General features: G+C 38.3%; 1 protein-coding gene across 1 annotated transcript in view; it reads right to left on the reverse strand.

The window, feature by feature from the left end:
* Positions 1-14,216, reverse strand: part of LOC139801345 (uncharacterized) — a 250,803-nt gene that overhangs the window by 189,377 nt on the left and 47,210 nt on the right. The window contains exon 2 of the transcript XR_011728173.1: positions 7,646-7,767. The gene's annotated coding sequence lies outside the window, so the exon portion shown is untranslated. The remainder of the gene's footprint in view (positions 1-7,645; positions 7,768-14,216) is intronic.

A 14,216-nucleotide genomic window follows, 5' to 3' on the forward strand; every position in this document is an offset into this window, starting at 1 on the left:
CTGCCCTTCTCTGCACCCTCTCTGGCACCTCAATGTCCTTCCTACACTGTGGTGCCCAAAACTGCACATTCTACTTGAGGTGCAGCCTCACCAAGGACAAGTACAAGGGTAAGATCACTTCCCTGGTCCTGCTGGTCACACCGGTCCAGATACAGGCCAGGATGCCATTGGCCCTCTTGGCCACCTGGGCCCACTGCTGGCTATTGTTCAGCCAGCTGTCAATCAAGACTTCCAGGTGCTTCTCTGATGGGCAGCTCTCCAGCCACTCCTGCCCAAGCCTGTGGCACTGCTGGGGGTTGTTGTGGCCAAAGTGCAGGATTTGACATTTGGCCTTGTTGAAACTCATACAATTGACCATGACTCATCAGTCAAACCTGTCTAGATCCCTCTGCAGATCTCATATTAAGTATGCTTAATAGTTAGGATATTGTGGTTTTGGTTTGTTGTTTATTTTTTTAATCCTGGAAGCTTTTAAAAATACCTAGAGGACAGATTGGGATGAAAAGCTTGGGGAAACCAATACTAATGCATCTGCGAAGATGTCAGTTGCCATCTTAGCGTACACAGTCTTTTCAGGTACCTCCCACAGCTATCCAGCCCAAAGCTGGGGAGGTATAAACCAAAAAAAACAAAGCAAGCAGGTAAAATACCCATATTACTCCTTCCTATTCTTCACATCAGCTGTAGGACTGCCCAGAATAAGAGGAGCAAAGGAGAGCACACAAACCTGTTTATGAGCACTTTCATCATTGCCTCTGAAAATCAGTCCTCTGCATAAACAAAGTTTCTGCTCCAATAGTCTGATTAAAATTGGGTATCTTTACTTCAGTGACACTGTCCAGTATCAGTAATGTAATGAGCAGCTACACCTTGTATGACTTAGATCTGGTTTAACAATTGAACTTTCAGGGATGGATACAGCTAACAACTTTATCAGCTTTTTCACTCCCTCAGATGTCTTTCCCTCTCCTCTGTCATGAGGTTGTGAAGGACCCACATCTTTAATGTATCTATCATAGGTTTGCACAGAAAACAACAGCATAAACTCTGCTGGCATTTACCTGAATTATCTTTATTATCTTAACAAAGCAGGCATGGATGGCAGTGGCAGAACAGAGCCATGGCTTTTGACACCTGCACTGACAGCTTCCTAGGTCAACCTTGGTTGGGTTTCCCTTGATGCTAATCTCCAACTTATGCAGGGGTAATGTAGGCAGCGGGTGCCGGGACTTGCCGGCTGGTGGGCCCGGACGGTGCTCGCCCCGCCTGTGCCCAGTTGGGGCTGGCCCAGGTGCGCATGCCCGGGTTCGGCAGGGTGTGGTTCCAGAGGAGGTTCCAGAGCCAGGCGGACCGAAGTTAGTTCTCTGATACTAATCCGAACCAACACCAGCTCGATTGACTCTGCTCGCGAACCGAGCTCGCGCCCACGGCGAGATTCATCTCACGCAACAGGGTAACTAGCCATAAAGCTGCTACATATGCTCCTTTTTCCTAAAAAAAATGGCCTTCTATAACAATTTAAAAATCCCACACAGAATCATAGAATGCTTTGGGTTGGGAGGGATGTTTAAAGGTCATAGAATCATAGAATCATAGAATTAGCTGGGTTGGAAGGGACCTCAGAGATCATCAAGTCCAACCCTTGACCCACCGGTGCGGTTGCTAGACCATGGCACTGAGTGCCACATCCAGTCTCTTTTTAAATGTCTCTAGGGATGGAGAATCCACCACCTCACCGGGCAGTCCATTCCATTGCCTGGTCATCTAGTCCAACCCCTCTGCCACGGACCCCACTAGACCAGGTTGCTCAAAGCCCCATCCAACCTGGCCTTGGACACTTACAGGGAGGGGGCATCCATGTTTTCTCTGGGCAACCCTTTCCACCATCTCTCCACCCCCACAGGAAAGAATTTCTTCCTAATATCCAATCCATATCTATCCTCTTCCAGTCTAAAACCATTACCCCTCATACTCTTCACTACATGTCCTTGTAAACAGTCCCTCTCCAGCTTTCCTGTAGGCCCCTTCAGGTACTACAAGGCTGCTATCCCTGGAGCCTTCTCTTCTCCAGGCTGAATAACCTTAACTCTCTCAACCTGTCTTCACAGGAGAGGTACTCCAGCCCTCTAATCATCTTTCTGACCCTCCTCCTGGACTCACTCCAATAACCCCATGTCCTCCTTCTGTAGGGGACCCCAGAGCTGAACACAGTTTCTTTGAAGTCGTGTACTTGCACAGTTTCCAGACTCTCCAATAATTGTGTCTCCCAGCAGCTAAATAATCTGAACGTGAACCTCTATGTATTCAGTTAAATGGTAGTATATTTTTCTGAAGGTTTTGTGTAGATAACATCCCAAACAACAACAACAACAAATCAGAACAAAATCAGAAATCTATGTATAATTCAAGTATCTAATTATTACCTAGTTCAATATATTACATATTTACTTATCCTTGAGGATATGGACCTTGTTGATGAGAAAAACGTTTGAAAGGTTAAATTTTGAAAGCTGCACATGATAACTTCCTACTCTCAGAGACCCTAAGTGATTTTAAACTTCTGCTATGCTGACAATAGACTAGAATTCTGTGAGCTTAGTGTTCCTCAGTTTTGAAAACTTTGCAATGTGCAAGGCAGTTCTGCCTTTTCTGTGATCTATTACATAAGGTATTTTCAAATCAGCTCATTAAATTATCTCAAAATTATCAGTTAAAATCAATATTCATTTACAGTGAACAGTGACAGATCTGGGATACAAGGATAAGGATGAACAGCAAATGCCCAGGGCTATTTTTCTGAAGTATGAAAGAGAAGGGCAGGGTAGTTGAGTGGTTATGATCTGAGAGAGCTGATATAGCAAGAGGTTAAGAAATTAATGAGAAATTGTGTCCTGCAACACCTGATTATCAGCAAGTAGGCAGATATATCTTCTACGTATAACTCCCATTTAGGTGAGGATGGGGGCTGCTCAGCTCATAAGCAGCAAAATGCTAGAGAATCCTGGTTTCCACATCCAGAAGAACACGACATAATAAACCTAACACAGGAGACAGCAGACCCTGGAAGAGTCTTATGCTTATTCACTCCTTGAATGTTGCACTACACCCAGCTTCAGGTTTGTCTCCAGCTGTCTCCTGGGCCAGCAGGCAGCACAGCAGCCACTACCAATGGAAGGGATGGATTCACACCCAGGAGCTGCAGCTCTGTTGGAGGTGAGAAAATCCTGCCAGCCTAGGGGAATGCTTATCAGTATGGCTAAACACACCATCTAAGAAGCTTCGTATCAAAAGGCTCTTTAAGGTTACTGACAGGGATCAGCTTTGCAGTTTATCTGTGGGACATCTTCAGGAAACTCTTCTCATGAGGTATCTGAAGAAATCACTACGATAGCAGAAACTCTATAAACTTACGGCTAAGGCAGTAGTAAGTAGACTCAAAATTGGACTCAAAAGGTACAGTAGGAAACAAGATTAAGCAATAAATCACATTTTATTGTGAATTTTTAAAAGGAGAAGAATGAAAGGAGGAAAAATTCAATAAAATTGTCCAGCTAGCTAGAAGCTTGAACAAACAGTCCAAGAAATGGTTGCATACAAATTGCATAAGTCAAACATGGGCATAAATATAAGAAGTTAAAGTAAATAAATGTGAATAAAAGTACATAAGATTTTTGAATTAAATCAGAAAATCATGTGTTTAATTCTGAAGGGAACAGTGTGTGCCAGAATATTGAGTTATACATTGCTTTATTGAAGAGTAGGTCAAGATCTTATCAGCTCTATTATGAGGAATGTCAATAAAAGGCTGTGGGATGATAAAATGTTTAATTAAAAGTGAACATTGTGCAACATATGAACTCTTTGTATTATACATAAAATAGAGTCAAATGTATTATGATCTCTAAGTTACAAATTGCACTGAATCATTTTTTCTCCCTCAAACACTCTTATCACAATGAAATCTTGTGTAAAAATATATTTCTTTATATTGGCTGCTTTACAAATTAGTTTAAGATTATCTACCCCCAGGGTACTTCAAATACTTTGAAAAATCTGGGATAACTGTGATGCGAAGAACACTAGAGTTGTTTTTTTGGTACTCTGCCAGTTGAGTAAGTGGGATGCTCTTTCAAGTTAATTAACAAAGTAAAGGCTTAATACTAATTCAGTGTTGATCAAAAGTAACAGGAACTAGTAAAATAAATACTTTGGTTTATTACTGATATAATATACATGCATACACCACCACCATCCTAAAGATCTCTAAAAACTCAATAGAGAAGTAACAAAGCATGACCCAAGGAAGAGGGCACAGAATTTAATGCAGCAATACCCACGGAAGACAGACATTATGTTTTCTTACCAGGGAAAATATTCTTACCCTCCCTACCCATCTGCAATGGTAACTATCTTAAATGAGAGGAAATGCTAATGCAAGGATACTTATCTGTGGGCTACTGTTTCAGCAAGGGATTTGAAACTGGAAAGTATGGCTTATACATAAAGGAAGGAAGCAAAATTCAGGGAGCGTAAAATAGTAAATTAGCACCATAGGACTAGGCTACAAATGCCTTAATACCTTCATGGCCTTCCCTCCTGGAATAACTTCATATAACAAATCATAACAAGAGCTTTCTTATGGACACTTTGGCCCGAACATGTAGAAGAGAAGATTTGTTTAAATATCTCTACCATTCAGCTTCAAACTCCCAAGATAAACAGTCATGTGCATACACATGCATATGCACACACACACTGCACAAAGTTTTTACAGCTGTAATTCTAAAGACCCTGCCCAAAATGGGATGGATATTTAATTCAAAGCATTGCAAGTTTCCTAAAACACGGTCTGCTACTAAAATGGAACTTCCAATAGTAATTAATGAATAAGGTTAATGAAGATGAGATACAGAAATAGATAAATCAAATAAGACATCAGAGGAGAGCACATGCAGCATTCTACATCTGTCCCCTTTTCCAAGTCAATTAATACTCACATTAAGAAAATATCCTGAAATTGGGAAAAGTTTTGATGTAGCATTCATATTTTTGACAATCAAAATTTAGACCCATACATCACAAACCAATTTTAATATATTCATATTTGCTCTGTACAATGAGTGGAATACAATCCATATACAAAGAGTAGAGCAAAGAGTAGTTAGACAGCACATCAGCTGATAGGAAAGAAAAATTATTGACAAAGTAAGAATTCTGATGCCCTTTAGTAGAAAGTTTTGTAGGTTATGAATGACTTGTGGACAATACACGATCCAACTGTATGAGTGTGAAAGAGTCTAAATCAGAAATATTACTTTAGAACAAACTTTCACCCATGGAAAAAAATAAGCTTATCAAATCAAAATAGCTGGTAAAGGAAAATCCACAATACCCTCAAGGAAAGAGTTTGTGATCATAGAAACTGGCAGTATTAGTGAGCTGTTAGGTAGTCCAGTCCTTCCTCTCAGAGCTAAGCCTTGTTTCTTGCAGTCAATTATACAGCCTTCAACAACCAGAATAATTTTATATTGTATCTTAAATGTAGGACTGCCAACCCATCCTTTGGGAAATAATTCTGAAATCTTTTCTCTCTTTTTATCAGGTAGCATTTCCTAGGAGTCAGCAATAATTAATTACCCTGAACAATACTATCATATTTAAGGATAGAAAAATACAGATATAGAAACATGTTTTTCTCTGAGCACACAATCCCTCAAATCAAGTACAAATAAACTTCAATAAGAGAGAATTATTATCTAAGAAGCAGATTTGGTAGTAATATTAAAAACTAAGTCCTCAGAGGAGGTCTAGTTAGAGGCATGAATAGAACAAATCCTTCACCAGGAGCCAGCAGAGGTTCCCAGGGTCATGGCCTAGCTGAAGTTAAGAGAAAAACTCCTACTGATTTCAATGGGGCCAGGACATTGTTCCCATATTTTATTCATAGTATATCACCACAAATGGAAACTACAAATGAAGCATCATGAGGCAAGGTGCCTATAATTCTTAATGTTTTTTTCCACTGTAATAGCCAAGACCTCTCCCTGAACTCCAACACAGGCAAATTAGTTCCACATGTCAGATACCAACCATAATGTTATCCCTCACACTTGGTACACAATGAGGGGATGCAGTACAGAATAGAGCAGTTAATACATTTCTTTTTGTGGAATAATATATGACAGCACAACTCAGAAAATATGTCGCTCACTTGAAAGTGATGGGTTGCTAGCCCATGAAAAGTAGAGGTAGGAAAAACAGCCAATGGAAAATAAGATCAATTAAGCCCATCTACTGTCTTCCTAGTAGCTGCCTTACTTGTTTCAAACTTTATCTCCTTGCAGGTCTCCAGATGCTCTCACATCATCTCTGAATCTGAGATTACAACCTGCTACAATCTAAAATTACTCAGATCAAATTGTATGGTTCCCTGCAATAGAAATTTAGCATAGGACAGGACTGCTAAGCATAGGCAACTAGAGCATTTTGCATGCCCTGTGATATCCAACCAAACATTCAACTCTCATTCCAGATGCTCGTGGGTCCATTGCAGGTTCTGTGTCATATTTGCCAGTTGCATGTTTAAGTAACAAACTCTCACCTCAACATGTCTTTTACCAGTGAGAAAACAGTAAACTGGAACCAATGCTTTTAGGAATCAATGCACTGGACTTTGACCAGAGATGATGAGCATTAATAATATGCAAACTTTTCTCAAAATCACTATCATTAAAACATTTTATTAGGGAAAAAAAAAAATATCCCAAAACCTCAGCTAAGGAGCACTACTTAAGATACACTGTTTCTGACAACACATCCACAGGGACTACTACAGATTTTACTTGTAATCATAGGTAATAGTCGCAACATCCCAAGACTGCTTTGGAACAAAGCAAGAGTATCAGGAAAGCTCATAGAACATTGTAGCCCAGTATAACACCTGGTGCATTAACAGCCCTGTTCATGGTAGACACCAACACAGAGGAAGCCACCAAAACAAATGACAAATCAAGGTGAAGTGGAACATGGATCCAGCACTACACTGTTTTCACAATGGCCCCCTCCACTGTCATACTCCTACAGTTACCCTATAACACTTCTTCAGGATTTGTTTATCAAAGGGTCCTCTCCAAGAAAAAAGTCTCTTTCCCAGTTTCCCCAATTTTAAGATGTTCAAATGTATTCGTTTTTTGCTTTCCTGGCTCAAATTTGCTCTAACACTTTTTTTTTTTTTTTGGTAACAGCATGCTGAAGAAAGCCCATAGTGATTCTTCTGCTTCTATTTCAACACACATTAAAGCTAAAAGTAATGAATTTTGTCCATTAGAGAAACCTTTGGTATTACAGACACTATTTTTTATCACAAATGATAGGAATTAAAATATATCCTTTTATTTCCTAGTTTCTGTTGCTGATATGAATGGTGGGTTTTGCTGTAGTCCAATGGTAATACCATGAACATAACTCCCACTGATTATTTTAGAGGTACAACCATGTAACAGCAGCAACAGCTGTGAGATCAGTAACATTTCTCCAAAATTTAGAAGAGCTAAATTAACCATTTGACTTAATTTACGTTAAACGGAAAAGTAATTATGAAGTACTTCATCAAGCCACACCATTATGGAAAATACATCAAACCTACCTTATCCCAAGGGACCTCTTCCCTTTGCCAGCACTACTCAGCAATGCAGGTGTCATTACCAGAAGAAAGAGGCAGCACAACAGACAGAAGGTGACATCTACAGGAACTGTTACTTTCCAAGCCTGTAACATAAACATAATGTACAATTCTTTCAGAAATAAGAACTCTGTAAAACCATCGTCTGATGTTTTAGAAGAAACAAAGAAAAAAACCAAAACAAAACTCCACCATTTCTCAACCTGGCAACAACAATCTTGAGTTCAAGCCATGCTTTTATGGATTATGTATCATCATCAGTAAAATGACCCAGTTTACAAATAAAACAAAGTGACTTGTTTTTTTTGTTTGTTTTTTTTTTTTTTGAAAACTGTTTGTTTTTTTCCATATAGAACTAAAGACTTAATTTAGTTTCTGAGCTTTCTTGTGTTTGTCAAGTGCTCAGTATACCACAGTCGAATACCATGGTACCAGTTTCAAAGTATGCAGTTATTCTAAAAGTGCGAAGACAAGCTTTGTATAATTAGACACAAGTGAACTAAAGAGGTCTAAGTTTGTCAAATTGAAGACCATATTACTGGAATTTCATTAATTTTTTGAAAGTGCATTCGGCAAAGTGGAAATTGACTTCTGCTCCTAAATCTCCATGGACTTTATGCAACCAGTATGAACACACACAAAAAGGAGAAATGGAAAAGGAGGAGTTAATTATTAAAGAACAAGTGAAGATCACAAAGAATATAAACACCATTAAAAATATATATACAATTTATAAACAGGATTTTCAGGCATTGTCCTTTCACAGTAATCAGCAGGTTTTGAGCCAAATTGAAGACAGCTCATAAACTTGCATAATTTCAATAGAGTAATCAAGTAATCAGGTTTACAAGAGACCAATTTAATCCTTTATTGTATAAAGTAAGAGTGACTTTATATATGCTTTACCCTGTTTGGAGTAGCAGAACCTCATTACTCTGTTACTCTGTTTTAACTGAAGGCATGGAGAATACAGTTAAAGTGAATGATTTTAAGTCAAGAAGAAAATGCCTTGCAACAAAGTGCCTTTCTCAGCTTGAAGTTTTTTTCATGACTGAAGACAGAACATAAATATTTTCATTTTGTTCTAAGAATTTTGTAAGCCAAGTGCCTACATGCAGAATGTAAATAATATTTTTTTCTTATAATTGATGCATTCAATAATTTTGTAACTGTTTCACCAAGGCAATCAAATTTATTTTTTTTTTTTGATTGAAAGTAGTACATATTTTGGGTACACAGAAATACAAAGCAATTGACCCTAATACAGTATATATCCCTTTCACTAATCTCAATAGTTGAAATATGTCTATGTATTTATCATGTCTTGGTATCTACTTATATGGATACATATATGATTCCAACACTAAACCCCAGGAGACCTGTACTACAAAATGTCAGCCATGTACATACTGTGGATGAGTAGGTCAAAACAAGAAAACAAGCCTGGCATGCTTCTAACTGACTTTCTTTGTTAGCATGCACAAAAATCCCCACAGACAAAGCCATGTACAGGTAAGATGACTAGATTTCAACTATTTTTTGCATAATATTGGTAACCCTTGAAATACAGATCTTAATGCAATCAGACACTGGAATTGTTGTTCCAGTGATGCAGTTTATATAACAAATTTCAGTCCCTCAGCTGGTAGATAACCAATTGAAAACTGAACAGTGGTAATCAAAGTATGACATTTTCCTTCATTTCACATAGTTTCAAAGAAAAGGCTTTATAACTATATACCATAAAGAAAAAATCCCAGTATCTCTACAACGACTTTGCATAACTTGATGTCCCTATTCACTTTCACAGTGGTAGTCAATCTTAGTAAGAGGCACAGGAAACAAACCTGCAACATATACTAATGCCCTAAAAAACCCTCAGGGCTTTCAGGGAATAAACACGTATGCAAAATGCTTGATACAAATTCATGTCTGTCAAGGAACTCTGTTTTGATCCACTTTAAGTGTGCTGAAACAGGGTCCCACCAGCATTCTTCATAGTTGAACAAACTTGGCTTTTCATATATAAATGATAAAGACAAAAAAAGTCCACAGGATAAGAAATTATTCAATATTTTCAAAATAATAACGTGTAAGTCTTTAATAAGGGACTATAGTATACCTGTCTCAAATGCACATCTTTTGGACTATCAAGTATAGCTACAAGGGAAATCAATTTTTTTGTTCCTAAAGCAAACAAAACCAAGAGATATCAGACTTCATGGGAGGGGAAAAAATACCAAAACAAGTTCTTACAATACTAAGAATATCATGGATTAAATTTTGTGGCCCTGCCTAATAATTGAATCAATAAATTACTGCTTACAGCAAAGCCCTAACTTCAGACAAGCTAATGACCTTGTCCTGAGTTATTTCTTCTCTTTCAGAGGCAAAACTTCAACACCACCTGAGGAACTAGAGACTGGTCATGTTCTCCAGAGTTTTCAGAAAATAAAGGAAGATCACAGGTCTGTCCAAAACATTTGGTACAAAAAGGAGAAGTGGATATTCTGAAAAAAAGTAAGTGCTGAACAGTGATCTTTGGCTGCACAGAAATTCTAGTGCTCTTCTCCTTTTCCATCAATTGGTGTGAAAAACCCAACAAATTAGTATTAAGAATGGTGCCACTCAAAACTACTTGAGCAAAGTAAAAGAAGTGGCAGCTTTTATGACATTTACAACTAAGAACATGGTTTGTCACTTGAATTATTGTCTCTCAATACAGAAAATGAGAATATAAGCTGCAGTCCTGCATGACTATTAATTCTAACTATTTTGGCAATAAAATATTCAACAGCAGAAAGCCTACTCAGAAAAGCAGGAAAAGAAAAAAATCTGTTAAAGGCGAAAAATTATCTTTTTCTTCATACATGGTCTGAAGGCTTTATGTGCTATTGATGTTTCTTGGACTTTCCATACTCCATCACATTGCAATGTGTTCCCATTCCAGCTTCAGAATGAGATGACAGAAATAGACAACATTCTTTTAGTCTGATCCCTGGTCTTTGTCTGCTTGAGGTGAATCTTCTGAGAACTGATTTGTTATAGAACAAATCCTTTCTTTCTTCCTTTGGCCTCGTTATTTGTTTGTTTATTTATCTATTGGAATTTCCTAAGAATGAGGCAACCAAGCAGCTGATTCGTCTGTTCCAGTTGGAAATAGGCCTCACAGAATGGGCATAGGCAGAAATGAAACATTGTGCCAATAATCAGAAATAGCTTGCATTTCTACACTGGCATTAGCAATTGTTCTTCTGAAGGTAAATTGAACTCTAATGACCTGGATGTGGCACAGCAGGCAAAAAAGTTCCTGTGGCATTTGTCTGAACATGGTTTTATCGTAGCTTTGTCCATATGTTAAAATAAAGACACAGCATCTGAATTTGCAATTGACAAACTAAGAAAATACCTTATGAGCCATCTTTGATTTCTTCCAAAAGAAGCTATGCTCATAGTTCGCACTATTCAAACCTGTATCTCTTCCTTGGGTAAAAGGAAATGTTGCTATCATCGCTTTTGTGCCACTGTTACAGCTTCTTTGATGTGTCATGTTGCAAAAAAACTCCTTCAGAGTTCAAAGCCTTGACAGCAGATAATTTACAGTCTGGTGATAAAAGTAAGGGAACAAACAAGCTTACAAAATACAGAAAATGGAGCAAGGTGTGTCTTCTTTCTTCCCCTTTCAAATGGCAGTAGGCAAAGTCTTGGCTTCTCTTTTTCATGTTCTACCTTCCCACTATGTTTTCTTTTTCCTTTCCCATCAGTGAGAAACACTGAAAAGCAGAACCTGAAACACTTCATCCCTAACCCTGACAGTTTTGTACTAAAGATGATTATAGTGCTCCAAAGCAATCTCCAAAATTACTTGGGTAGTGCCATCTTGGTGCTTCCGAAGCCAACTCTTGACAATATAACTATTAGCAAACCCAAGAAAGAAGTCACTGACATTATAAAGACTACTTTGCTTTCTTATTTCATCAGTGGAACTACCTCAAATCCATTTTTGCTTCATGTGTTATACTGCTGAATTTGCAAAGGATACCTGTACTTATTAAAAATGACCATTTTTACACTGCCTACCAGAGTTAGAAACCAAGAAGCCTGTAGGCAAAGGCTTAATGAAATAATACCTATTATCTTCACTGAAATATCACTAATTAAGAATGGACTAAGGATCAATTGAGAATGGACATCCATAAATCCATGGGTCCTGATGGGATGCACCCATGGGTGCTGAGGGAACTGGCAGATGTCATTGCTAGGCCATCCTTCATCATCTTTGGCAAGTTGTTGAGAACAAGAGAGGTGCCTGAGGACTGGAGGAAAGCAAATGTCACTCTAGTCGTCAAAAAAGGCAAAAGAAAGAGGGCCCTGGTAACTACAAACCGGTCAACCTCACATCCATCCCTGGAAAGGTGATGGAATAACTCATTCTTGATGCTGTCTCCAGGAACATCAAGGACAAGAGGCTTATCAGTCACCATGGTTTACTAAGGGGAAGTCATGTCTGACCAACCTGAGAGCCTTCTATGAGGATATAACCAGGTGGATGGATAATGGCAGAACAGTAGACATAGTTTATCTTGATTTCAGGAAGGCATTTTCCACCGTCTCCCACAGCATCCTTGAAGCCAAACTGAAGAAGTGTGGCCTGGATGATTGGGCAGTGAGATGGATCAGGACCTGGTTGAAGGACAGAAGCCAGAGAGTTGTAGCCAATGGGATGGAGTCCGGTTGGAAGTCTGTTTCCAGTGGAGTCCCTCAAGGGTCAGTGCTGGGACCAGTACTATTCAATATATTTATTGATGACCTGGATGAGGGAATAGAGAGCACTACCAGCAAGTTTGTTGATGACACTTAACTGGAAGGAGTGGCTGACACCCCAGAAGGCTGACACCCCAGAAGCTGCCCATGGAGGTTGTGGAATCTCCTTCCCTGGAGACATTCAAAGCCCACCTGGACACCTTCCTGTGTGACCTCCTATAGGTGACCCTGCTCTGGCAGGAGGGGTTGGACTAGATGATCTTTTGAGGTCCCTTCCAACCCCTAACGTCCTATGATTCTGATTCTAATTGGAGCAGAAAGGGTGCAACACTAACTGCCTACATATAAAGATGACATTTAAAGTAGAACTGATTTACCTTCTTCAGAGATGCATCCCACAACTGGCTGGCAGCCATTAAGAGGAGGCATACCTGGAAGTATGTAATAACTGTGTAGATGAGGCACGTCAGGACATGTTCTAGTAGGCAGGGTGATATAGATACATATAGATATAGATAAATATATTTTATTATTTGGGGAAGAGAGGATGTTGACAGTTGAACCTGCTCTTTTCCACCCACGACAATTCTGTGATTCTGTAACTTGAATTTATACAACCAGGCCTTTGAGGTAACATCAGCAGAGTTTGTATTTCTGAGAAATAAAACTTCACTGACTGGGGGTACAAGAGTGACTGGATTCTGTCACCTACTTTGTTTCAACATAAATTTTTCCTTACCTGAATGGCAAATCTTATGATAATAAGATGATATGAACAAAGAGGATAAAGAGTATTCTGTTCGATTTTAAGGCATGGTCAAATTTTGTGCAACAAAAATTTAGGAATTTGAAGAAAAAAGTCTCAATCTACAAAGTTTTTAAAAGTCTATAATCCAAACCTTGCAAGTTAGCAGATTCAGATAGTTAGAACAGTGGTTTATGTGAATTAATACTTGCTCTGCTTTTATTTTTGTTGAAAACTGAAATTTCAACTCCTCTTTTCTGTCCTTTATTTTTAAAAGAAATACCAATTTCTTTCACTGACCAAGATCTGAATGGCTAAAGTGCGGTTCTTGATCTTCAAAGCTTCTGGAATTGATTTTAAAAGATGAACTTAGTCCCCAAATATTTGAGCATTTTTAGAATGGAACTCACAAACAGAATTATGAGGTTTTTAAACATCAAACAATATTTTCTACATGTACTGACTTATCTTGCAAAAGGCCACCTCTCTCATGACATTCAGTCAGAAGCAGAAAGTGTTAAGATTCTCTCCTAAAGGTGTTTGAGCCAGTGTGACAACTCAAAAAATAATAAAGTATATTTGGCATAATTTCTATATTTTATGTTTGATTCTATAACTACTACAGTCTAATGAAAAAAAAATATTGACTCCCAAGACTGTGCCTGAATAGCAAAAAGGTGGCGGTTTTTTCCTTCTCATAAAGGGCTGACAACTATTGTTCCTAATCTGGTAAGGATATTAACTATCTAAAAACCTCTATTAATTCTTCAGCATTTAACTATTTATGTGCTTAAAGAATTATTTATTGTTGTAATTACCATCATCTAAAAATTAGGACAATGTTAAAGACAGAGATGTTTCTTTTTCTGAATAGAAAGTAAGGGAGATTCACGAAAGAAAAAAAGTCTGGCAAGCTCCTTTTGTAAACTTTGGGTCTACTTCCCTTTTGAAAACATCCTCAGCAATTGCCATTTGTTGACATTCAGTTTCATGACAGCAGATATTGCAGAAAATAAAGTTTGAAAA

This window comes from Heliangelus exortis, chromosome 1 (genome assembly GCF_036169615.1).
Source record: "Heliangelus exortis chromosome 1, bHelExo1.hap1, whole genome shotgun sequence".
Lineage (NCBI taxonomy): Eukaryota > Metazoa > Chordata > Aves > Apodiformes > Trochilidae > Heliangelus > Heliangelus exortis.